This window comes from Sinohyriopsis cumingii, chromosome 12 (assembly GCF_028554795.1).
Source record: "Sinohyriopsis cumingii isolate HCF-2022 chromosome 12, ASM2855479v2, whole genome shotgun sequence".
In the NCBI taxonomy this organism is placed as follows: Eukaryota; Metazoa; Mollusca; class Bivalvia; order Unionida; family Unionidae; genus Sinohyriopsis; species Sinohyriopsis cumingii.
In genome coordinates this window covers 72,937,379-72,964,637 of record NC_142972.1, presented here as the reverse complement: position 1 = coordinate 72,964,637, position 27,259 = coordinate 72,937,379, and positions in this window count along the sequence as shown.

The window sequence follows — 27,259 nt, the reverse complement described above, 5'->3', positions numbered from 1 at the left end:
AGTACGTTAGGTCATGTTTAGTGTTATCTAGGATTTTCGATCAAATTAATAAAGAGGGAGTGGATAATTGAATAATGACTGTTTAAAATATTACCTCTCGAGCACAAACATCCAAGAGAGGAATATTGATCAAAGTTCCTTTTTACTTTCTTTTAGTGATCCTGCTTTATATAAATTACATCAGATGCAATTTTGAAAATTGGGGATAGGAAGTGTTCAAGTAGAGGACCAAAGACAAAATAATCACCGATTATGGTGTGTATGTATGTATGTATGTATGTATGTATGCATACAAAGGTAAATAAATAATGGTAATTAAAACATAGTTTAATATTCCACATGTCAGTTACGCCAAATGTGAAAGGAATACTTATTTGGTGATACAGAAGATTCATATCTCTTTTGAACTTTGTGACTTTTACTAAATAAATGTATGGTTTTATATTCACTCATAATGTTTATGGATGATCTTACTTCTTCAAATCTGAGACATCTGAACTTGATTGATATAACAAAGTATTGATAGTTGACTGCTATCTAAGTAAGTGCAATTTTATGGATTGTATTTATTTTATGACCAAAACTCCGACGTTGACAAAGCCTCATTATTAATCGTAATTTTAGGAGCGGGATAAGACACACACACACACACACACACACACATATGCATACAATAATCTTTTCTATTCTGATCAAACTTGTGTGTTGAATAACAAGTACATTTGTATTAATTGACAAGGACAACATCTCGTGTTGGCACGTATCGTATTTTACGGATCGCCCACTCAAAACCGGCGGACGTGGACAGAGGAGTAGGGAATTAACTGACCACAATGAGTAGTGAACTCCGCTCAGGCTGGTCTATTTTACACCCATTATAGTGGAACTCTAGTCAATACAGTGGATAACCGTCACGGACTTTATTGCAGCGGTAGTACAGTTTATAGAACACCTCGCCGATTATATTTTATTCTCTGCGCTCGTCAACGCACTAAACAAAAAGATGAGAGAAACCCCCGAGATCGTAAACCCAGCCACAATGAGTAGTGAACTTCGCTCAGGCTGGTCGATTTTACACCCATTATAGTGGAACTCTAGTCAATACAGTGGATAACCGTCACGGACTTTATTGCAGCGGTAGTACAGTTTATAGAACACCTCGCCGATTATATTTTATTCTCTGCGCTCGTCAACGCACTAAACAAAAAGATGAGAGAAACCCCCGAGATCGTAAACCCAGCCATAGCAGATGTCAATTTCATACTTTTATCTGTACCAACTCGACATTTCTTGTTATATTTATCAGTAGCATAGTAAAGACTAACGCGGATATGGTAGAAAAGATGACTTCTCATTTTCATCTATATCGTCATATAATGTATACTTTGTAGCTTACATCAAAATAAATTGCCTAGTTACAGTTAACATTTACAAACTGTTCAGCATCAAGCGGTAACTTCGATGTCCAATATCAATAAATGAGATTTCATAAATATGTCTTGTGTGCTGGTAAATAAATTGTTTTAATGTTTCTTTTATTTCCATACTATTTCTAATACCAACTTTGAATAATTTAGTGAAATCAGTAATATATATCAAACTCAATTCGAAGTCAACAAACGAGTCATACTTAAAATATAAGAATTTAAAGTTCCAGAAATGAAAAGATTGAAAGTAAATACAGTAAATATATTAGCGACTACATTAGAATACATACGAACTTTTTCATGATAAACGGAAAATGATAGAGATTTCCAACCTATACAACTCCCATCTCCAGTTTGGAGTACACACAGTTGACAATTATTTTACCATGAAGATCTGTTTAAAACCGTGAAAAATAGGAAGCTACATTTTAATACCAATCAATGCAAATAGAGATAGATTTTAGAGCCTTGGCAAATACGTGGCCTTGCAATTTCCGGCAACCTACATGGTACTATAACTGGATGTGATGTGTTCAACTATTACAATAATACCATACAATGTTAACTTGGTGGAGAATGAACAAGACGCATGACAGAGAGAAAGATATTTCACTTAGATAATAAAATTCGATGTCCAGAATTGGGGGTATATTTCATTGTATATCAAATACACTCGTATCTGCCGTAGATACCATTTGTAACTAAATTTGCACGATAGTTTGTATTTCTGCTGAATCCCAAAAATTGTGATATAATTTATATATGGAGAAATTAACTGCTGTTGCAGCCTGGGGAAAAGTTCTTTTTTTTTACGTAAGCTATACTAATTGACCAGATTCATTATACCTTCCTTTATTATTGCGTTTAGCTGTACTAGTCCAAAATTTGTTCAAGTGACTCAAAACTAAGTTTTGGTTCCCAAAGATTCATTGCTATTAGGGTAATTATGGGCACACTTTTAGTAATTTTGCCATGTTTGCCTAATTGGAAAACCATGCATACATACGCACTTGCTTCCACCTTCATTGGCTACAAAATGGTTTCTTGAATTCAAGTCAACTTCTTAAAAAGGATACTTAAAACAAAATACGCTTACACCTGTCAGAAAAACCCTCCTTACATCCCCATACACACCTGGCCAGTAGAATTCCTTCACTAACCCATCTCTTGTCTTTGCTACTCCCACGTGACTACCAAGCTAGCCTAAGCGCTTCTTCTCTCTTGGATAGAGGTACAATCACTTGCTAAAACCTCGCGGATCCCTTCCGGGTGTATCGATACAAGATACCCCGTTTCAGTATGAACTCTACCTCACCGTCTGGCAAGTTCCGCATGGACTCATCCTTTGCATACCCGCGTATCCTGTTAAGGGTAGAATCTTCCTCCTGAAGTCTCCTTAAATTCACCAGGTAGCAAATTATATATGGGCGAAGTCGATGGGTTCAGCAGCTTCTACCGAGACCTTCGCTTCATAGACCTCATCTCTATGGACCCCACATGTACAGGTATACACGTCATAGGATTAGGCTGTGGCAACACATACCTACATCCCAGAATTAGTGGTGCGACAATCCAGACAAGGACGCTGTTTGAATTCGCCCTTTAAAATACGGGGAATCAAGGTCGATGTAGACAAATGGGAGAGAATCTTTAGTCTTATTAGCAAATTGGACTTCCACTGTCTCACCTGTATAATCTGCAGATTTGACAAATTTGCTATCCACCAAGGCTGGATAACTACATATGGTGTCATACAACACGGTAGCCTTCTCTCCATTTACCGTAGCTGTTGCTGTATTAGACCATTCTACTGGTTTACACCTTCTACCAGTGCTTGATGTCACTGCATTTATCGCGGAACGATATTTCCTGCAGTTTTTGAGAATATGGCCAGGTTTTGTTGCAGCTGTAGCATACCACTTCAGTTTTCTTAGTAGGGATACCCATATCTACCCCTTGGGTCTTTCCTGGGCCATGGAACTGATCACAGCTGGGATTACCAGCCCCTTGGTTCCCACCAATTTGACCATTCAGCTTATGAGGTGTCAAACCATTAGCTCTATAAGGTCAGTGGTGCTGGGTTGATCCCTGCCATCCCAGGTTGTTGGACGGGAGTGTGCACTCTCATATCGCTCTGCCATCACACTAATATCTTCTAAAGTAGTGAAATCAAGCTCCGCTAAGAATATGATCAGGTCTTTCTGATACGTAATGAGGACATGCTATTTCAAGATCTCTTCCCATATACCTCCATAAGTGAGCGTGGTGCCTGTCATTTTAATCCATTTATCGAAAAGCCCATGCACGCGAGTATGAAATTGCGCATGTGTCTCCATTGTTCGCTTAGACAACTCTCTGAAAAGTTTGTGAAAACTTTCAGCCAACAGCTCGTAGTGCCTTAACAGCGCTTTCTTGAGAGCGTCGTAATCATCTACTTCAGTTGGTGCCATATTATGATATACATCCTTGGCAGCTCTTTGCAAAAATGCAGAAATAATAATGGCCCACTGGTGGATTAAAGCTAACTTCTCAAACTGAGTTAAAAAGTTATCGATGATTTCGTCTCTGTCGTTAAACATCAGTATTATTATCTGGATGATGTGTCTATCTTCTGATCATTTGCTTGTTGGTCCTGAATGTTCATTCAGTTCTTCACCCCTCCAATATTCCGCTTCAATCCTTAGGCTCTCCATGGCTGACATATGTTCTATCTAACTGGCTCTTTCTTGAGCCTGCAATCTGGTTAACTCGATTTCTCTTTCTTTTCCTTGGCTTGTCTGCTTCTTTCTCTCTCCTCGGCTTGTCTGATTCTTTACTTTTCTGCTGCCTGTTGTTCTCTGTATTCTCTGAGACTCTGCTGAAATTCCGCTAATTGGGTCCCTTCATAACCTAATTCATCTCTACCAAGATATTTAAACTCTCTGACCAACTGCCTATCAGTTGCCATTCTTTTATACACGACTGTATCACCAACCAATTTCCTTATCTTGAGTATCTACTAACTCTTACTGCCTTACAAGAACAGCTTCCTTAAAAATACTTACCCGTATTCTAATCCAAATAAGTCTTAACCTACGGACTTACTTAAATTACACTAATGCAACCTAACAGCATTCTGCAATACCGAATTCCGAATTTCTCTCTAAATTCAGCTTGCTCGCACCAGGAATGTGCAGTTGCTCCCTCTGGTCTTCTTTAATTATCTCTTCTCGCAAGAGTAACTAAAGGCAATATTTCTTTCTGAATTACTTTAATTCAGACAACGACCATGCTATCATAGCAATTCAGGTATGGAATTTTAATTTCTTACAATGTCATAACATGCATTAAAGAAATGTCAAACAATAGCATGGACTAACTACAAAACGCATAGATATTGGCTCGATTCACTCTCGTAATTTCTTGCTTAACCAATAACCAAATTGAACACTGCCATGGTACTCTTTTTTTCTATCCAATATCACACTCAGCCTCTGTCACTCACACCGTTTAAAATAACCCCGGACGATAGACCCAACTTTGCAACGTCGCCCTCTTAGTAAGAGGGGTGGTTAATTAGGTCTGGCTGGAGTTATCCAGAGGATGACCTCCCTCAATATTATAGCCCTGCGGGAGTGAAAGACGAATGTAATTTCAACAGAGAACTGAGTGAGAATACTGGGAAGAAATAAAACAATACAAGCCCCCTTTTGACAACAATTTTTTTTTGATCAGAACAAATTAATAATGGCGATTTCAAATCAAGTTAGATTATATCAATACAATTTAACATGCGTGTCTAATTTTGGATTAATTTCATCATCATAACGAGAGGTGAAAAGAGAACAATGTCCACAATTGATTGTATCACCTTTCTGTCTGACCATATATCAATGTCTCCTAGTTCAGCCGTCCTAAGCTCTATGTTCTGTCCCTTTATGGACTTCCTGGTCCCTTTATTTCGACCTCGTCCTTCTTTCTTTCCTTTCCCCGTACTCCTGTCTCCGGACTGTCTAGTCTTTCTCTCAGAAAGCTGTTCCTTAAAGGGCAAATTTACCCCTTAATTCTGTATACCCACTATTTAGAGGCACACACAATTCACTTAACATTATTCAGAGCATGTTGCTATCCACATGCCACGTAAATTCTGACTTAGTACGGTAGGACACTGACCTCGCTTCCAATGGCAAGTCTTAAATTACAAAGTGAACGTCTACCAATTATTACCATATTATTTTGCATATGCTACTACATGTTCGATAACTATTGCATGAAATTCAAACGAAATGTAACTCACAGCATTCCTTAACTACAAGAGTATCCAAGCATTACAAAATCAGATATAATTAGGTAATTATTGTTAACTCACGATGATCTGTATTGTCCTAACAACAAAGGAAGTTATTTCATATAACCCTATGAAATCCTACACATATGAACATTTGGATAGCATGCAATCCATTGTACCAATGAACTAATAACTGTATGATTAAAAGGTAAATTGCATAGCAACTCCAATATCAACACATTTCCATGAATTGAATAAAATAAATTGCATAACAACTCTAGCATCAACACATTTTAATGAATTGAATAAACAATACATAATATAGAATCCTAGTCACAGCAATCACATTTGCATCAAACAAACAATCAAATAACAGAATATTATGTGAAACTAAAATTGCGTACCTTATCAACATTTCTTTCAGGAGTTGTGTGTGCTAGCACTAAACATGCCTTCTTTTTATACGACGACCATCTGGTCCCTTCCTTGTTTCACAAGGAAAGGACTAATCTTGTTATGCTTTCCACGAAGTCAACTAAGGTTCCCTCTTCCAGGAACTTTCCAGACAAAAGAATTTCAACTAGGGTCATCACTTTAAAGTCAGATTGCTCTAAAAATGTACGCCCTAATTTATTCTACCCAATCATAGGTGGTGGTCCCTAAACTTTCCCAAAGAAATATTTCCTTTCATCAGGTTTAGACAGCTCAGAATCTGTGTATGAAAGTGCATGACAATTTCCCTTTAAAAAATGTGATAAGTGGACATATGCTCCTACCAAGCGGCTAGAGTTGGTAGCTCAAATGTTTACTTTCTAAGGACACCCTGTTCAATTTCACTGGGTCGGAATGCTGTCCCTTTGAAGTTTACACTGACATTGGGGGAGATGAATGAAGAAAGGTCAAAGTGACCCTTCACAAAGAATTTCCTGGCTTAACTGCGGTAAGACTTTAATTATTCAAAGCAGTCAAAGTTTATGTAATTCAAAATTCAACACTTCACAATATGTATGAAATAAGATGAATTTATAACCTTCTAAGCCAAAGTCTACTTATCTCCAGTATGCAGTGAATGAAGATTTACAAGGGGTATCTGTTTAAAGCCATGAAAAATAAGCCACATTAATAACAATCAGCACAATTAGAGATAGATTGTACATTTCTGTCAAATATGTGATTTAGCAATTTCTGGTGATTTAAAAGGTATCATATTACACAACCAGCAATAATATGTATATTTATTAAGTTGATGGTAACAGAATGCGGAATCACATTTCTCTTTGAGCCTGAGTAAAACAGTTGGTAAATAGTAAAGGTAAACACGTGTCTTGTTCCAGAGAAAATATTTTGCATGGACATGTATATTTGGATATGTATGTATCACATTAAAATTAATATAACAGAACTCTGCATTTTGATGAAACATCTACATTGTCTCAGCATTTGTTTGCTCGGAAACACTTAAACTCTCGATAACACTGGTCAACAGTGAAATCATTACTGACTTGAAAAGGCCCTAATCTGTAGTATTTTGGTGTGCCGAACACGAATATAACCGTGAAAAATTTGTATTGGCTCTCGTTTTGAAGATATTCATATACCTCATTTTCTATGTTTCACTGTGTAAATTTCTCCAGTAGGACTGCAGCAACATCCGGAATAATGATGTAACATTGCATAATACCATCATGCTCACATCATCCACAGTTGATTGCATCATTTTCTGATGCAATGCAATACTAATGCCATGCGGCTGCTGAAGTAAGTTGACGTCAGCAGTGTACTATACATGTGTAGGCCTATTATACTAATGCCAGGCGGCTGCTGAAGCTGACGTAAGCAGTGTACTATATAAAGCCCAATCAGATAGGTTCAGCATTTAAAATATTTTAGACGTTGTGCGAGACAGTTCAAGCTACTGTTACATAAAACTTATTATTTTATCCATTTACGTACAATAAAGAACAGTAATGCCTCGAAAGTGTGTTAATACCGCGGACAATTTTTGCTATATTTGTGGGGAAGTGACATTTGCCAACCAGAAGAAAAGTATCAATTCTCAAGTGAAGAAGGCATATCATCTTTACTTCGGATGCAAGGTTGGTGACCAAGACAAGCCTTGGGCTCCGCATATATGCTGTGCTACATGTACAACACAGCTTTCACAGTGGTTGAATTGCAAAAGGTCATCAATGCCGTTTGCAGTCCCAATGGTGTGGAGAGAGCCAAGCAACCACCTAAATGACTGTTACTTCTGCTTGGTTCCTCCTCTTTCCGGCGGAATAACGAAGCGAAAGAAGTCGAGAATAGTCTACCCAAACATTCCGTCTGCATTGAGACCAGTTCCACATGGTGAGGGACTTCCTATTCCAGAACCTCCAGCAGAATATTCTCTTGATTCATCTGACGAAGACAAAGGTGAGTCGACCTGTTCTTCTCCTGGTCCATCAGCATGCAGTGATCCAGATTTTCACTGTGGTGCATCATCAACCCCACACAGAATAACACAGGAAGAACTAAATGACCTGATTCGTGATTTGGACTTATCAAAGAACAAGGCAGAATTGCTAGGATCAAGACTCCAACAATGGAATCTTCTAGAAGAAGATGTCACAATTACTGCATATCGAAAGCGCCACCAGCAATTGGAGCCTTTCTTCAGAAAGGAAAGTAATCTGATATTCTGTTCCGATATTGAGGGCCTCATGAATGCTTTAAAAATCACTCATGACCCACAAGAATGGAGACTATTTGTGGACTCTTCGAAACTGAGTCTCAAGGCTGTGCTTTTGCACAATGGAAACATTCTTCCATCTATTCCAGTAGCGTATGCTGTCCACATGAAAGAGACATACGATAACTTAAGGCAGCTACTGAATTCCATTGAGTATAACAAGTACAGCTGGCACCTCTGTGGTGATTTGAAGGTAGTTGCCCTTTTAATGGGACTGCAGCAAGGATATACAAAATACATGTGTTTCTTATGCGAGTGGGATAGCCGAGCAAGGGAAATGCACTACATGAGGAAGGAATGGACTCACAGGCAGAATGTAGCCATTGGAGAGAAGAATATCCAACACCCAGCTCTGGTTGAGGCTCAGAAAATCTTGCTACCACCCCTTCACATCAAACTAGGTTTGATGAAGAACTTCGTGAAAGCCATTGACCGGACTTTGCCAGCATTCCGATACCTGCATGAAAAATTCCCTCGACTCAGCGAAGCAAAGATTAAAGAGGGAGTTTTTGTGGGTCCTCAGATTCGAGAGCTTTTCAAAGATGACCGGTTCAACAACTTGCTGGAAGGTGACGCGAAACAAGCATGGAATGCTTTTCGCCTAGTTTCTACAAACTTCCTCGGAAATGTTAGGGCAGAAAACTATAAGGAACTAGTAGAAGACATGTTGATGAAGTATAAGAAACTTGGCTGCAATATGTCTCTAAAGTTTCACTTCCTTCATTCCCATTTGGATTTCTTTCCTAGCAACTGTGGTATTGTTAGTGATGAACACGGCGAACGTTTTCATCAAGATATCGCAACAATGGAACAAAGATACCAGGGAAAATGGTCCACTACAATGCTGGCTGACTACTGCTGGACACTCCTCAGAGATGCTCCCGAACAGCTGTACAAGAGACAGGCGAAGAAATCTAAGATGTAGTCAATGACTTGATTTTTTATAGGTAGGCTATTACAGTTGACCTTTTACTATTGGAATGCATTTCGTTATGTAAACATTAATTTCTTGCAGATTACAAAAAAACTAGAGCCAATTTTGCAATTTGACTGTCATATTCGTGTTCAGCACATAAAAATTGATAAGAATTGACTAATTTTATTTCAGTAACATGACTTTTGTAAAAATTTGTTGTCCAGTGTAATATATGTATGTGATTGCGTTTTAATGGGCGAGTCTTTGAATATTAAACGGCATAAAAACTGCAACCTGCACTATGTACTGCAGCTGAGCCAACATATAAGTTACAGGAGCTTTAGAGGATGTCCGCGATTATGTTGATGTGACTTCTAACTTAGGCAACAAAACTGAATTCGTCCCCTACAAGCAATCCAAGATGACCACAATGTCATTTCTGTGAAAAGGATTAAGGTCCACTTAGGGAACATGGATGTTTCAAAACACGCTATGCGTGTGTTGTAATTTATTATTTCAAGATTTGTAGCTTGTTTAGACTGTCAACATATTTATGAACGATCTGGACAATTTTGACAACATAATCAAATCTCTTTTCTCATCAAAACAGCAATGTAGATCAACACTTAGCAAGTTTTATTTCTCTGGAGACTTATTTTGTGCATTTTTAATTTGAAATTTTCACAAATGTTCTTATTTCTAAATTCATGACATTTCGTTTCGCAAATGTTACTTTTATACGATTAAATAAACCGAACTATCTAATTCTTTCTTTCTCACCTTTCCCCATCATCATAATAGGTAAGTTTAAAAATTTGAGCTGCTACAATCCAATGATATATAACATCTACATCTGCAGCACAGCCTAATCGTGGGACATCCAACTATAAAACACGGAATTCAAGACGGAACCGTAACACAGCCACTACATTCTGTATGTCTAAAAAAAAAACCACATCACAATCTGTGATTAACATTCGCTTAGTCACCCAGATTCAATCAAATTTCATTTCTGCACCAACTGAGTGCGATATCGCGGAGGATTACAAATTTTAATTGTTAAAAGGCTGTTAATATCTAACAAATGAAAGTGACAGGGTTCACCACAACAACGACGACATTTACAAAAAATACGTTTTGTATTTGCAGGTCAGAATGAGTGGAACTGTTAGCTCAGATTATTGAAATGTTTTCAAAGAAACGACAAAAACATACATGACAATAAAGTGTACATAATTTATCTTCTAGTTGGATGGTAACAATATATATATATATATATATATATATATATATATATATATATATATATATATATATAGTGGTTTTTAGTGCATCTTAAAAATATATTACAAGTTTTAATTCCAACAGGCTAGACGAATGCTGAAGGTAAATTTACATCAGAAAAGATCCATCATAAGTTTTATCTAGTTTGTATTCCGGTATTAACAAAATATGTTTTCCCGCTCTCCCACTGTCTCTTTCTTTAAAACAATATTGTTGCAATGTTTCATCAACATTTTTCAGGCATCCAACCTAAAGGAAGGAAGGGACATGGATGGTTCGGTAGGCTAAATGTCTTGACCATATGCTATCAGTTTTCTATTCACAAATGCATGTTTACATCTAATGATTGACTTCCCATTTTGAGAATGCATTGTTCCATCCAATAGGTTTTTAATTTGGTTGAAATTGTATGACAACATTCCAGATCTGATTGGGAATGTGTGTCCAGTATGTATATGAACAGCAAGCTCTCTGGCTGACAAAAGTTAAGAATGTTTTGTTACATTTTTGTAGGAACTTTGATCCCAGATTAGAAAATACCTTCATACTCTCACCAACTTTATTTAGTAAAAAATAGCAAGGGAAATTACCAAAAATGAAGGAATTTTGCGATAAAACTTTGCAAAGAAAAATTTTGATCTTTTCATAAGTGGTTTTGGTTTTTAATATTGATTGGAACATCAGTTATCAAAATAAAATAAATCTAGTTGACAGCTTGCTTGCATTAATAAAGTAGACTGAATATTTTCAATTCAAAGTAGCTTAGCATAATAATAAGTCTAAATTGGTCAGCCGGTGTCATGTTTATGAACTAATATCCTAAAACTGAATTAAATTAATTTTATTATGGTTAAATTGCATCTGATTATAATAAGCTATGCAAAAAGAATTACAATCCACATATTCTGTAATATATCATTGCATAACTGAAATAGTTGAACCGAGAAAACCATCAATGCATTGATGATTCTCTGAACATTTTGATGTAACCACCATATGTTTGACCAGGTGGAAAAACACAACTATTGACAAACTTTGTTTAAGTGGGAGTGGTGACGACAGTACGAGATGTGTATTAACAGTAGTGGTTTCATGTAAGAGTGCTTTTTGTACTGTATGACAGTATTTGTAATGAGTGTGTGTGTGTGTAATTTAGGTTTTAACGTAATTTTAACAATTTTCCAGAGGTACCCTGAGTGGCCGAGTGGTCTAAGGCGCTTTCTGTTACGGATCACTGCCATCTCACCTCTGTCTGCATGGGTTCGAGTCTCGGATTCGGCTAATGTGGGTATGTGAGAAAGCTTGCCAGTAGCTTCTTGTGGGTTGGTGGTTCTTTCCATGGTTTTCCCAGGTTCTTCCTCCACCATTAATACTGGCCACCATGTATAGCTCGCCATGTACTGAAAAATGGCGTTAAACCCTACAACAAAAACAACAACAATTTTCCAGTCATATCGCTATGATGTCTGCAGTTTAAAGTGATGTCTAAGCATAAGGACATCATACCGCAAACATGTAGCATGATGTCCCACCCAGTCACATTATCCTGACACCAGGCCGACCAGTCCTAACACTAACCTGGTAAAGCTGAGTGCCTAGCAATGCTAGTACCACATTTAAAAGTCTTTGGTATGCCGGGGTTCGAACCCATGACCTCTTGCATCCAGGGTGGACACTCTAACAACTAGGCAACCGGAGCGGTTGTGTTTGTAATGAATTGTTTTTATAGGTTGTTGGCCTTACAATGGAGTGTAATTATATCTGAAGGAAAATCAACAGACATGGGGCTTCAATTGATGGCTCGATCAGTTTCATAACATTCCTCCAACTCCATGATGCTAAATAGATGCTCTACATCTTTTTGATGGCCAATGCAGATTCAGTCTGGTCAAGCATTCACTTGTATAAATGCCCTTTATCTAATATGCGATTAAACGATCGCATACCAGTGTGGTATCCATAACCTTCAAACTTTAGATTCTGAATTAGATTAATCCTTGTACTGTAGATTGTAACGATGTAACATTGTAACCTCGCTTACTCTGTGATTAGCAAACATGATATATGCTGAACAGAAGTTTTATCTTGAGATTTGCACATGAGATACTATCATAACATGTCGTCTTTGCCATGGAGGTCAAAAGGTTCATGACTATCTAAAGGTTACTTTATGTATCGTATACCCAATAACATGCTGCGTATTATACAACAGTGTGGACTATCAACTCAATGGTTCAGCTTTGAATAAAAATTGATATCAGTCCGTCAAATTACAATGTGATGTTAACTAGTTAATACATATAATATTAACACACAAGCCGAGTATTTTATAATCTGATCTATGGGGTGAGCATTCACTAGCAATTAAAACTTTCTTGGAAACACGATGAATTTTTGCAAACATTTGTATGTTTAACACGTACGTTTAATGCACAATACTTACTATAAGTTATCATAATGTTATTTACGTTTGCTGCAAAATCACGCATTAACTACAATGGAAAAAAAAACAACAACTAAAAGTTCATGGTCTGCAGATGTTTCTAAAACTTGAACTTTTTCAGCTGCTGCCGTGAAATCGATTCTGCGATTTCTTTAATTTTACCAGGATTGTGCCCATCATTCATCTGAATACTATTCTGCAGTGTTTTTAAAGGAAAAGCTGAGTAATGTTACATTTGTTTCGAACATAAACATTTTATAATTATGAAAATCAGAAAGTGTTTAACGTCCAGATTAAGGAGATCTTTGAGATATGCAGATTCTTTCTGCAATCTGTCCTGTTTTCTTTATTTCAAAAGGAGTGTAATTAATAAATACAGAGCAGGACAGAAAAATGAACAATTTACATTGATTAATTCGAAAAGGAGGTCGATAATATGTATGAAATGGCATATAAATCTAAAACAAAACGGAAACAAGGGCGAAAATGTTATTATTACAATATGGGTCAATTAATGATAATGACTTTGCTTTTAAAATAGGGTCCTCTAAGTAGCAAAAAATGGAGGGAGTTATTCTGGGAATATCTGCTTTTGACAAGCGTTTTGTCCTCATGATAAGCAGTACACCCCTGTTACAATTACCAAATTACCAAATCCAGGACTGAATAGTTTGTTTGTAATAGTAATGCATATAAAATTGTATCACATGATAAGATCCACTGGTTGTTATGTACAGATTGTTTACGTGTCAAACTTAAATGTGTTGATCACCCAAAGAGAATAAAAGAGTAACTGTTGTTGGTTGTACTGGAACACTGTGACCAATAAAATTTGATTTGTTTTGCAATTCTCGTATGCACGTGTGTACTGCAATATATTCATGGCGTCGCTGCCTGTATAAATATTGATTCATTTAGATATGGTTATTCAAGCAATGGTCTCAAATTCAGGATTATCAAAAATGTATAGTTATATACCGTAGCAAAGGTGAGGTGTGTCATAACAATTTTGGGCATTAGTGGACAAAAATACAATTAGGATCTCACAATTATTTACGTTACATCACAGTAGACATACCGCTGCATGCACCACTGTCAGACTGAATCTCCTGGTCAGGACAAGGTAATATTTTGTGAACTTTTCTACTCCATGCTAAAATGTGGTTCACCTTGGCTGGAGGGCACCTCAGGTTAATCCCCACTTCAGAACGATAATGAACAATCAATACACAATACGGATAATAACTGTTTGGACAAGATATAAGGGAAAATTATTAATTTCATTTGCACACCTGAGAGTAAAATTTTTAGTTTTAAGCCCAGAAATTGGGTAAAGGACGCACTTCATTTTATTCCTGTTACAATTTTGTTCATCTATATTTATCATTCTTTGAGGAAGCTTAATTTAAACGTGTTACTTACATCCTGTGTAAGTGACTCGTCATCATTTCTGGTGCAGCCCTGGTGTATCATTTGTAGACTCTTCAACTCGAAATGGAGGGTTCGTGAGTTTCATGTACTTCCAGACCTGCCTGGGGCCTACTGTATTTGAGCATCCTTGAGAAAGGCACTTAGCTCCCATTTCCTCAAAATGAAACATTTCAATACCGCGTTAAAGGTGCTGTTAAAGCCAAGTTACAAATCAGTCTTGCAAGCATTGTCAACAAACATGTTTGAATTTGTTCAAAGATTAATATTTTGAAAATGGTTGAGTCAGATTCTTAACACAGGCACAAAGTAAATATTATGACAAAAGTATCATTCCATAAATTAGTTGCAACAACACTTGCAATATTCTCAACCATTTAGGTGCAAGAAAAAAGCAACAAGGATGCCACTCATCACATGAAAGAAGTGCCTGACCAGACATCTGTACAAGAGAAAGGTAAGGGATTGTTGCTCTTTGATTGTTATTCTCTTCGTGAGATGCTAGTTTTGGCCTTCGTTATCACATTTTCTGGGTCAATATGTTTTGCATAATCCATGCATTTTGAGGCAAAGTGACTTATCTTTCCTGCTAAAATAGAGAAAGATAATGGGAATACATGTTCAAGTAAATGCAGTGACGTCATAAGTTAAATGGTTTTTTTGAAAGTAGTCGCTTGAAGCAGACAATTATACTAAATTAATTAGATGGATCGATGCGTGTGGTCGACCACAACAATATCGCCAGAGTAAACCAACACAAGGCCATTTGCTCAAAGGTAATTCAGTTTAGATTTCACTATGGTAAATAAGTATATACATGTATAGTATTCTAGAAAGTAATGTTAGATAGAAAAATATCTAATACACATTTCATAAGGCTGGTTTATGTAATTGTTGTTGTTGTTACCAATGGTTAACTACATTTTATCAGTACATCATTAGCTACGATGTCGTAGCCTCAACTTGATTTGTTGTGGTTGAGGCTACGAACTGATCCCATATCATGTAATGGAGCAAAAAAAAATTATTTGATTATATGCAAGGAATATGTTTAAAGTGTTATTATTAGGCTAAAAGAGCGGTGGGTGTGAATCACACCCGGCTTACTCCATTAACACGTATATGCTCATGTTAGTACCCTGTCCATGAGGTACGAGTAAGGGTACTAATATTAGTACTAAGTACATCATATGCTATACTTGGCAGCCAGGTTTATCACGTGGAAGAAAAACCCGGGAAGAATCAGAGACTCATGGGAAGCTACTAAAAAGCTTTTATTACATACCTACACTGGCCGAGTCCAAAATCGGAACCTATGTGGACGTAGGTGAGATGGCATTGACCAGTAAATGTGATAGCTTTTGACCACTCGGGGTATCCAGGTCAATAACAGTGCTTTAATTATAAGTATACATTTATCCCAAACCAGCCCTCTAGATATTGTTATCTTGTATTGAAGGAATTAACAACAGGTTAATACATTGGGTTACTGTCAGTGCATATATAATGAAGCATATACTTCTGTTATGATTAGGTCATGAATAAGAATAAGAATTCTTTATTTCAGACAACATTGTCCATATAACTAAATTACAATATAGATATAAAATGTTTCTTTGCTGATATTAATATAAAATGTCAGATTTACTTTGCTTTTTTGATTGTCATATAATGCATTGTTTTGTATTTTTCAGCACTTTGTTGGAGGAAATGGACCATCTGAGAATTACCCAGACGAAGACAGTCAACATAAATGCAAATGCCTGCATTTGGAAGAAAACATGATTACATAAGGGCCAAGTAACAAGTTTAATTTCAGAATAAATTCAGACATTAATCTTAAAGTAAATATGCAAAGCTAGCAAGTTAATGAACTGATACTGTTTCAAAAGTGTTTCAATTATATTGCTTATACTTCACAATCAATTAAAACACACATACACACACACACACACACACACATATATATATATATATATATATATATATATATATATATATATATATATATATATATATATATATATATAAACATGAAAACTCCTTGTTGACAAACATCATTGTGTATAAGTATTTATTTCTTACAAATTGAACAGTCTATATATGAATTGTGAGTCAGGGGTGTCTACACAGACTTAACACCCATGTAAGTATTTTAATCACTTATTCTGAGGATTGCAGATGTGGAATTGCATAATCTCTGTAAAATTCAGCTAACTTTTGTAACACTGAAGTCCTAAATGGAATGTCTGGTTTAAGTCTTTCCACATACATATCCTTCTGTGTGTACACAATGAATTCACAAAATTCACAACCTGTAACCATAAGTCAGCCTTGAATCTGTGCATAGTAACTGTGTTTTCTTTAATGATATATGTTCATCCTTCTGTAAATAGCAATTTGGTATATCGATGCATGCTTTTTCAATAGCCATTTTTCTAGCAGAGAAGGGGCATTTGCTTTCCACAATACCAGATATTCCATTGTCACATAGTTTCCCATCAGGCGAGGCACCCAAAAATGAAAAGTCATTATTAACCACAAAGCCACACTCATGGAAATGCCTAGAAGGATACAATTCAAGATACGTTTCTTTAGCAGTTTTCTCGTGTCTTTTACCATATTCATGAGCTTTGGCTTTGACATCATTTTTTGAAAATAAACTTTTCACTGGGTTTAAATTTCCTTGATAGTACTTTTCCAAAATTAGATGCTGTAAATCTGTCTTTTCTCTCATGAAACCAGTGATCCAATAAGGCCTGATTTCTTGTCTGTACCTAAGTGTCATATGGATTTATGCACTTTGTGTTCTCACTGAGTGGTTTGAACTCATTTGATAAACACACTGGATAAACCCTTGTCACAGATGTATTACCACAGTCCTGAGTTATTTGTGTAGTTTCTCTCAGGTACTTTTGTCTGAAACGATGAAAAGAAATACTTGTCTTATTTTGTCAGGAATATCAGCAATGGATATGTTAGCAGTTGTAGCTGAGAATCAGGATCTAAGGCTCAAAGTGTCAAATAGTTCAAGAGAGATACAAGAGCTTCAACTTAAAGTGTTATCAAAAGATAAAAGAAATTCAACATCAGAAGAAATAATTTAACATTGAGTGTAGCAATTACTAAATACAACCAAAACACACTGAAACATTTGTTTAAATACTATACAGATTTTTAGCTTTATTGGCCTTTCTTGCCCCTATAGGGTGTCCAGTCAAATATAGACCAGGATGAAGGGATACAAAAGCCTTATCCAGGAAGATGGACTGTTTCTAACAATATGTAGGCTTAGGCATGGTCTTGCTTTAAAAGATTTGGCCTGACAGTTTGGGCTGTCAGCACAGTCAGCTAGTGTTGTGTTTAACACATGGCTCAATCTTTTCTATTTAAAACTTGGCCAGCTTTCAATTTGGTCACATAGAGATACTATAATAAAAAAAAAGACATGACATCTAAATATAGGAAAGATTTTCCCACTACCATTATTATTATAGATGGAACTGAAGTTAAAACTCAAATTCCAAGAGCACTTTGCCTCCAGAGTCAGTTACATAGTGATTATAAATCTGCAACAACTCTACAGTGGTTGATAGGTTGTGATCCCAATGGTTGTGTAATGTTTGTTTCAGAATTATTTACAAGATCAATTTCAGATAAATCTATCACAGAACAATCTGGTTTTTATGATATGCTTAAAACAATAAAATCAATCGGTTATGTTAAAGAAGGAGATGCCATAATGGTAGACAAAGGTTTTAACATTGCAAAATAAATAAATGAACTTGGTTTGAAAATAAACATTCCACCATTCGCGTTGGAAAGTAGGAAATTGACAGCTTCTGAGACACTTTTGACTATCAAAATTGCCAAACATAGGGTACTTATAGAATGTCTCATATGTAAAGTTAAAATGTACAAACTTTTATAACACTGTATTCCTACATCTTTGTTTCAAAAGGCAAAAAAAAATATGGACAATGTGTTGTCTTCTAACACATTTTCAAGATGTTTTTGTTAAGGATGAACAGTGAATATACTATGATTGAATAGTACCTGATATGATATTACTGACCCGATCTGCACGTCTCCTAGAGGTGTTGATACTTTAGGAATGTTTGGTGCAATTCTGCACTCTGGGGGTATTCCCTTGAGACTAGAGAGATGAGACATGTCCTTTTCATCCACTTTCGGTACTCTAAATGTAAAAGAAATGTAATGAAATAATCGTGTTAAACAATGTTGTATCTGTGTTTACTTCATGTCAGTGCCTATTTTAGACATCTATAAATTTTGCACATACTTTCAATGCACACCTTATTACTTGTTCAATTTGATGACATTGTATTGTACATTTACATGAACATTTTTCTATATTGTATCAATTCAAGTATGTTGTATCAGCATGATGAATAAAAACAAAGTATTAAAGCTATATTGATTGTTGTGTTTATTTAATCTGGAAGTAATAATTAGTAACTATATGTTCCATCTACAACCAGATTTTAAACAAGTATTTCTGCAGGTAAATTATTATTCATACTTTTTGTATATATCTGTCTGGCAAACCACTTGCTTCCTTTTCCTACTCTGTCGGTCTAGCAACCACAGCATGGTTAAGTGGCACTGGTTTTATTTTCGATCCCCTTGGCACATGCCATTGCTGAGGTATGCTTCTGCAGCTCAGCTGGATTGGAACAGTGGTCAAGTTATGTAGTTTGAAACCCTGCAGTGACTTAATTGCCCTAATACATGGGAGCAATGCCCACTGACCCTAAAACAATACATATATATTTTTCAGATATCATACACATTAATTAGTAAAATAAATACTATCGGTACATATATCTGAAACATGCTGCTTATACAACTTAGTGAAATGCCAGAGGAAATGTTTATACATTATTTATTAGGTTTCCAAAACAACATGTGTCAAAGTTACAGTTTTGATAACAGTAATTAGTAAATCCTCCCAGTGACTAAAATAATAATAAAACATGTCAGATACTGTGAGATTCCTGACATATGTGAGCTTGGTTTTCCAGCATACTGTATGTAGCATGGTCATGTAAGTGAATTTACTCATCTGAAATTTAAAAAGAAAAATGATAAGTAATTTAGTTTTTGCAAAGTCTATTAAATGAAGGCTTTGCAGCTTAAATGTCATCAAAAAGCTTCCAGAGGCCATCCATATATGACGTTGTAGACCGAGAGGGATCGAACAAGCATGATGTTGGGGTTTGGGGTATTTAAAAAATGTGATGTCACAAAACCAACACTAGCGGCATCTACCAGATAAATAATTTAGAATGCAGTGTAGAATTATTTTTCTAATACAATGGGATTTCAAACCAATTTTAATTTTGACAATTTTTATTAGTAGGCGGTGTCAAAGCTTTGTGATATTATACGAGGGGAATTAGTTTTTGTGACGGGGCCTGGGGCGGGGTACAAAAAAGTCCGCCCAAATTACGTGACGTCATATATGGATGACCCCATACTAAAATTATTGATCACAGTGGACATTTACAACGGTGGCTAGGTACTAAATTGGGTCAAGAGAAAAGAACCTATGGTGAAATTAACAGCTAACATAATAATACCGGTTACTAGAAACACCGAAATACACTGGAAAACCGAAATACACATGTATTTACATGTTCTCTCTGTATATATCGGTTTCCACGCACAAATTATTATTTGTTTTTGTTTGAAAAATAATATAAAACAAAATAAAATATGATTTATGTGATTTTGATACGAATTATTTCCTTTTTCCTAGTTTTATCACGCATCAATTGGTCGTACTTGATTGGACAGGTTAATCGTTCCGGAACGAAGATAATATCCGGAACGATCAGGTCTGTCAAATCAAGTACGACCGAGTGGCATTATTACATGAATTCAAACAAAAACAAATAATACTTTTTTGTGTGGAAACCGATATATACAGAGAGAACATGTAAATACATGTATATTTCGGTGTGTATTTCGGTTTTGCAATGTATTTCGGTGTTTCTATAGTCTCATAATACAAACTCGTTTGTTTGTACCCCACTCCCGATTTAAATAACGTAAAACTTTAAGTGATAAAAAGTGCAAATAACTTAGTCAATTCATCCATTGATTTATAGTTTCTAAGCTGACTCTGAGTAGTGTGGCCCTAACACCGTCATCTTATCAGTGTTTCTTGCTTAACGGAAGTTTTCAGTGCAATAGACGGACATGCTCGGATCCATTTCCAGTTTTTGGACAAGTCCATTTTCAGAAAGGGGTGTATCGCGACTACAGATGTACATACATAAGTCGTCTGCTTCCGATATTTACAATGCCGAATCAAGCAAAGGAAAACGACAACTACGCTTTTCATGTGGATTTAAAAAGCGGTTTAATTTCTATGTTCATGTACGCAGAGGGATATAATTCCAAACTCTCAACGTTATGTAATTTACGGAATTATTTAGCATTTGCCGAACAGGATGAACTACGTCATTATGTTGTTCATGGAAATAAACTAGCCTACAGTGTACCTAATATGGCGCCGTGTTAGTATGGAAAGTCCGTTAAGCATGAAATGGTGCATCAATGATTGGATTGACTTAGTTCTGTGCACTTTTTATCACATTAAAAGTTCTCGTTTTTGAAATCGCTGAGAGGTGGGGTTACAAACAAATGGGGATGTAGAGTCAGACTATAGTAACCCTGATAATACGATTTTTATTTTCAACAACTGCAGCTTTTATTGTGAGATTACAGCACGCTAACACCTTTAGGTTGACCTCATCCAAATGTATCCATTTACGTAATTTAACATTAGCTTTTGCCGAATGTACTTCTCGAACAGTGTGTATATAATGAAGAAGAAAAGAGAAGGGATAAGGAAATAAGAGCAGGTAAATATACTCAGTTATATAAAAAGGCAGAGGGGTTATACAAACGTGAAGAGTTGGGGGGGGGGGAATCATGGATAGGGTTAATTAGTTACGTAAGGTGTTTGGATCGTGTCCTGCTGTGTATGGCAGGAACGATTAGTATTCTGATTCAAAAAGCTTACTAATGACTCAGCTAAACATGACACCAGAAAAAACATAGATGTGTGAAATTTCTTTTTTTCTGCTCAGAATGTACTTAGAGACGAATTATGTCATGTATTTATGGGTTTAGGAAGCCTTCAGTCGACAACGACTAATTAGCCTATTGTTAGGGTCAAAGTTCACAGATTGCAGTGTTGTTGAGATTCCAGGATGACATGGTTTAATTTTATAGTGAGTTCAGCAGCTATATGCATTCAGGAACAGTAACTTAGCATGTACTTCAACAACTATGTGCATACGCAGTCATCTTCATTCACAAGCATTAATATAACCTGTGCTTTATGAACTACTCAAATCAGCAAAAATTTGCCCACATGAACAGACATATTTGCTTCAGCAGCCATGTACATGCATAAACAGTAATTGACCGTGTGTTTTAACAACCATGTGCATTCTTGAGCAATAAATGAGCATGTGCTTTAACAAATATATGCTTCAGTAGTCATGTGCGTTCATGCACAGTAACTGAGGATGCAAATTAACAACCATATCAATGTTGTTATATCCACGTTAGAGTTATATGTTTCTTTATTCCCGCAAAATCAATTTATCCAGTGCTTCGTGGCTGTTGTAATTATTGTGTCGAGGTTCCTTCTGTGTACGTTTCCTGTTATATTCATCCGCAGTGAACCCACTTGCCATGTAATGAGATTAGACAGTGTCCAGGTCTGTGTAGCCACTAGACCTGAAATGGAAAGCATCATTTTCGCGACTATTAAGGGGAAACATGAAAATAACGTGATATATACTATCTACATATAATGAAGGAATGAATAGTGAACATTATATTTACCCAAATTATGATTATGATGGGAAATGTGATTGGAGTGGATTTATAATATGTGCAACTTAGAAACTCCGATTCCATTTTGCGTGCTAACTTAATTGAGTACGGAAATGAATTTTAGGCTGTAATGACGTTCAGAACATATAATGTATCGTTTGAAAGCATCCATTTTCCATCGCTCGTACTGAAGAATCCGACTATCAGACATGTTGTCAAGAACAGATCGCAAGTAAAGTTCAAGGTGGGTGGAGCCCCCTTTTGCCTTTCCCTTCTCTATAATGCGTCGAAACTGCTCATCGTAGTATTTCCAATGAGCCCTGCGTTCAGCCAACTTCATGACCACTTCCATGTTGTGAGATAGCACAGTGCTCAACATGGGAGATTTCATGCATATTATTGTAGCAAATCTGTCCCATGCCGACAACCAGTGAGTGGCAGAGAGCGGAGACTTCTCGGCCATGGTGACTAGGTTCAATTCAAATGCGTTTGATATGATATCGAAGTGTAATCTATATGTCTTGTCCGTGGATGTGGAAAGGAGAGTTTGAAAATATATGTATATCCCAGCCCAAATCTGCAGCTTAATTTGTTCAATTACAGAGGCAGCTATATCGATTGATGTGCTTGCAAAGTTGGATTGACTCTGTGTGTCCAAAGTAATAATAGGTGTTAAGAAATCGCCCACAGTTCCTTTACTTGTATAAGAGAGTCATGTTAAGGCTGAGGTAGCCTGTGCAATGCTTCCACCGACTGACTGTTGAACATTTCTTTATGTTTGGGCGCTGGAGGAGGCAGATTGCCCTTGCTCGGGTTCCCGCGACGACATGGCAGGTTGTTGCAGACAATTGGTCCCATGCGGCATCTCCAAGATGTGGTCAAACCTTCTGTCCACATTTGCGTTGATGACTGGTGTAATCTGCTGTACCACCTGCTGTATCATCCGGTCAATGGTAGCTTGGCCGACTGTATCTGTTGAATGTGTTGCTCCAGATCTATGCTGCTGTTTATCGTGATCAACTGACCTAATCCGTGAACTGGTGGACTGAACCCTCTTTACAGTCTGCTTAACCCCTGCTGATGTTTTTCGCTTGGGTAACATGTTATGGCAAAGTTAGAAAATGTACTGTATTGAACATAATAGTAAGAAACAGGTGACCTGGTCTACTCTGTATGCGTACTATGCAGAAGGCATGGTATTATTTAATGGATTATACACAAGCAAATTATCATTGGCAAATCGATGTATGTATGGTTACCTAATTTTGTTCAATTGCTTTTTATTTTTATTCTTTTTAGAGGACATAGCATGCTTTACTGGTGATCTTTAATGGTTGTGACCAATATGTTCTAAGCAAAATGGCATATGTATAGAAGGTGGCTGTCCGGTTACCAATCGGAACTGTTATCAGACCAACAAGCTGATACAAAGTGCAAAAAAGAGGACATGTATGAGACCTGGACTGTTATCTCCCAAAGTGGGCAGATAACAAAAGACGTTTCCGGGAAGCCACTCATATAAGACCATTTATGAAATATAAATAAGAACAAGGATACCTCGGTATATGATCATTAATGCTGGGGGGGGGGGGCTGGAAAGAAACTAAAAACATAGTAATGGGACCCCCTATTATGTAGGCAAGAGTAGCTTGCCAGGAACAAATCCAAAAGGATCAGTACGGTCCCTGACCCAGTACCACCACAATGGCAGACACTAAGGATGTTTACGAAAAACAAAGGAACAGGTGCAGGACCTGGTCTGATATCTCCTTTTGTGGGCAGATGCAAATTAAATCGAAAGCGGAATTAGTACAAGAGCTAGCCTAGCCTAATTATCGCTGGTTATTTTTTTTTTGTTACATGCATTGATAATCCTACACTTCAATTTAGTTATTTTTAGTATTCATATAAAATAATGTTTTTGTTATATAGAGCATGAGCACTATGGTTTGCTTGCATGTGAGTATTGTGGCAAAATAATATGGCATTGAAGAATGCTCAGAAGTAAAATGTAGCCCATAGTGTCTTACCGTCAGTTTAATCACTCCAATATATGTATGTTAATCTGTGACAAGAACTTAACATGAACATATGATTTATTCGCATGTCAACAAACTGAAACGTTTACAATTGACAAACTAATGTACCGACTATATAGTGTAAATATTTGTTACCCGAGCCCAGCTGGCCATTGTAAATCAAGTCTAACTCATTCAGTCAGTTCTGAGTTAGGATAGTTTTATATTAAAAGTAGTATTAGAATAGGAATATCAATCAAGAAATAATTTTATTTTAATAGCACGTGTTATATTTGTGCATAAATATGTTTCAGAATTCAGATGAAATACGAAATATTGTTGAAATAGAAAACTGCTCGGTAGCCTAACATCAAATCAGAGGTGTGGTAACGCAAATATAGGTTCCCGGTGTATTTTAGGTTTTGTAAAGAACCCGTAATTAAAATAAGTAAGTTGAATGGATATTAGAGAACGCAATTGTAAAATATACACATCTTATACCCTCTGTCTCATGATTTGCATCAGTTTATCAGGTGAACCAACATAAGCACTCTATTTACCTGTAATAACACTTTGTTGATAACATAAGGGTTACATAAAAGAGGCAATTGCTCCTGAAAAATTTACTTTTTCTAATTACTGACCCAGCTGTTGCTTGTCGAAAACATGATAGTGTAAACTTCGAACAACTCAAACTTGTCAACTTAGTAGCTTGTGAGGTACTTGTCAAAATCAATCACTTCTTAATTTCACATTTCTTATTTCTGAAGTTCACCTATGCTTCAATACCAAGGTAGCTAATATTTATATATGGAACATTGATGTATGTGTTTATCTTCAAACTTTATTGCTTCTAATATGATATCATATAACAGTTAAGTTTTGAAAAAGCCTAAGATTCAAGGTAAATCACCTAATCAAGTTGGGACTTTTGGCAAATGTGTAATGTTTCTTCCGTGTTGTAACAAGAGACATGTATTAAACTATTATATATATTTTTCTATTTACCCTAGCCCCGTACAAAGAAGTTTTGACTTACATTTTGAAAATATATCAGCCCATAATTATAACTAACTTTTTCTGTACTCCTATGTGCTCTCAGTAGAATACATCGTGAAGCGTTATAAAACCTCAATTATAAAATATAGTGAAATTGATTTAAAAATAAATAAATAAATAAATAAATAAATAAAACCAAAGCAGGTCAGTAGAATAAATTGGTCTAATTAATTTATTTGAAATGTTGGTTCATTTTCTGTATTTGTATTTTTTCTAACCCTGTACGATGAATCTCCTCTCCGATGTTTCCATCTTTCTAACTTTTCATCATTTGTTTTTCAAACCAAACTTCCAAAAACATTTTTTTTCAAGTTTGTTGCATTTAAATATGCCCTAGTCTGACACCCGGTCCAGCGGATAATGAGAACAAGGAAGATATCTGCAATAAACTGTATAACATGCATTGTCCTGTAACTCAATATTTCCCAGTCACTGAGGGGTGGTATCAGTATTAATACATCCTATACATTAATCAATAATACTTTAATCTTACATTTCACATTTTACTTGATCATATCTTTGCAATATACGACACTTTTTTCAGAACTCCAAAGCGAAATACAATCCTTAATGTTTGGAAATTAGATTGTATAGGTAGCTAGCCTATCTCTCTTATCTTTGTAGATCACTGTTAACACGACACTTAAGTTCGGTTACTAACTGAAACTTCCTGGCTGTGTCATTTAATCTGCAAAAAGAATACTTAGAACATATATGTGCTGTTCAAAATAGGGTAGGTCATCATAATATATGCCAGAAGATGACTGTTTCAGAATATATATATATATATATATATGTATATATATATATATATATATATATATATATATATATATATATATATATATATATATATATATATATATATATACCGTAGAGAAGAAAGAATTGAAGGAAGATCAAATATATATTGCATCACTTGTATAAATACATTTTTCAAATGTTTAAAACTGATACAGGTGATCAAGAGACAATTATACTTTAAAATTGATACATATATGTTTAGTTTCTGTATTTGGAAGGACCAAAACTTCTTGTGCCGTTTTTGATCACAAATCAATAAAGTACTTTATATTCCAGTGATAAAGCTTTGATGACAACACAAATGTTAGATAAGACTGTAATTTATTTCAAGGATATCTGTGCTTACATCTAAACCTCCCAGGTACTGCTGGCTTGAACCAGATGGTGCAAACATGGAATAGAGAGGATTTATTGATTGCATAACACAAATTAGGCAGATTTGGGGTAATTGTCAAACTCAGGAATTTGGCATCCTCATATTTCTTAATCCAAGCTTCAACTTATTCCTAAAAATCAAGAATAGCCCATATTTATTTAATTAAAAGTGACATATTGGCCTAATTTCAGAATATATAGCTTCAGAGAGAATAATATATAATAACTATGTTTTTATAAAGCCTTAGGTTCAGGTACATTACAAATCGCCATCTTGAGTCCAGACTTTGGTCGCTTACCCAATCATTTATTCTTTCTTCCTAGTCATATCAAAAGACTTTTTCAGTTTGATGAAACAATTTTAGATTTTACCCCTGCCCAATACAAGTGTTGATCCGAATATCAAATGTAAGCCCAAAATAAGGTCTAGAGTAATTTATGATAAAATTTAAAGATCATAAATCATCTATTAAAAATGTTAACTTACTTTAAATTTTGATATTGGAATTTGAACCTGTCATAAAATACTGGGTGGTCAGTAATTATAAGTATATTATAACTAGAGGCATAATTAGATCGAGCTATTGGTTAGTTAATTATATGTCTGGTCATCCCATACCGACATATCT